A 1663-nucleotide genomic window follows, 5' to 3' on the forward strand; every position below is an offset into this window, starting at 1 on the left:
TTCGCGATTCCTTGTCAATCCCTCAAGTGCGCATGGGCTACGTAGAAAGGAACAACAACGACGACGGAAACTTTGACTTTACGCCGTAAAACTGAAAGGATGGTATATTTGGTAGAGCAGTGGGCGTCTGCTGTGGAGACCCGGGTTTGGATCACACGTGTTTTTATTTATTTTCTCGTAACTGCGGCGGCCATTTTATTGACCGGACACAAACGGCAACATCGGCGCTTAATCACAGAATGGGGCGCTTAAAGTTTGTGTTTATCAATTGAAACCGAAGGTTTGTGTTTAATAACTGAAAGAGGTAGTCAATAAACACCTACGTTAAAGTAAAGGAATACCTACGAAAATAAACATAAATATACAGTGAAATCTCGTTGGTACGTTTTTCAAGGGAACGGGAAAATAAAACGTATTATCCGAAAATCGTTTTATCCTAATAGGTTTAAAAAGATGGAAAATATGCATGCTCAGTCAGCAACTCACTTTTATGGAGCGAAATTGAAGCAATTCCCTCCGCAGATGTTGAAAGAGCACAAAGGCTAGGCCACCTTCAAGCCAATAAAAACCACCCGATTATACGCCTCGAGCTTCGCGATCGCTGCGATCGCGATCGCAGCGGCTCATGTAGTATTTTGGTTCTCTTTCGCTTCCTTTGGCCTTTCGGCGCCCTAAACAACTTGTTATGGTGATGTTTGTAAGCAAATAGTACGTTAGGGCACTTCAAAAAACAGATGCGTCTTGATAGAGCGCTAGAACGCCAACAAGAGCTATCCGGGAAAGCGGTAGTACGCGCTTCTTCGCCGCTCTTACGGGCAGCAGCATATCACCACTGTCACCTCCGAATACGTCAGGCACAAGTGAATTATACTGTCACTTCGTTTAGACCTGATACTGGCACAGTGAGAGGTTGGTTTCGGTTTGCCGCGCGGACAACGAATGCTGCTTCATTTTAATATAGAATATAAAATTATTCGGGGACGTGATTACCTAATACATAACTATAGAGAGTTTTAGCAGTCTGTCTGCTCCGTCCTGTAAGTAGTTACCGGGTTGACCGAGACGCGACTGCGTCTGATGGCGAGTAGGAAGGGAGAGGAGGCACCCCCCCCTCCCCCCATGGCGAATGCGCGGACATGGCGAAGGCCTGCCCTCGGAACTAATCCCCCTACCGCGACGAATGCCCAGGTGCCCAGACGGGTCCCGGTCAACACGGTAACTACGTACACGACGGAACAGACGGACTGTTAAAGGGGGCCTGAGATGGATTTCAAAGTGTTTTTGTTTGTGTCAGAAATCTACTCTATAGTTCTTGTAGAAACAAGTCCAAAAATAGTAAGCATATTCGCTCACGCTAACAAAAGTTATTACCCCGACGAGACAGAACTATTTGTTGGCTCGGCGGCTTGCGATGACGACATAGTCCGACCTCGTCCGAGGCGAAGCACTCATTTCGTGGTTGGCCGCCGGAATGTCCGCGATTTTTGACGGCGGCGGTTTGGTTTAGAGCGTCGTCGGTACCATGGTTACTTCAGCGAGTGGGTCGCACATGAGACGACGACGTCCCCCTTTTTTTTTTAAGCTACGTTTTCAGTCTTTACGGACTTTGAGCAGGAGATACTAGTGATTGCGGAAGTCGACCTTGCATGCGCGAGAGTTTCCG

This window comes from Haemaphysalis longicornis, unplaced genomic scaffold (assembly GCF_048455015.1).
Source record: "Haemaphysalis longicornis isolate Haplotype H1 unplaced genomic scaffold, Haemaphysalis longicornis Haplotype H1 scaffold_1, whole genome shotgun sequence".
Lineage (NCBI taxonomy): Eukaryota > Metazoa > Arthropoda > Arachnida > Ixodida > Ixodidae > Haemaphysalis > Haemaphysalis longicornis.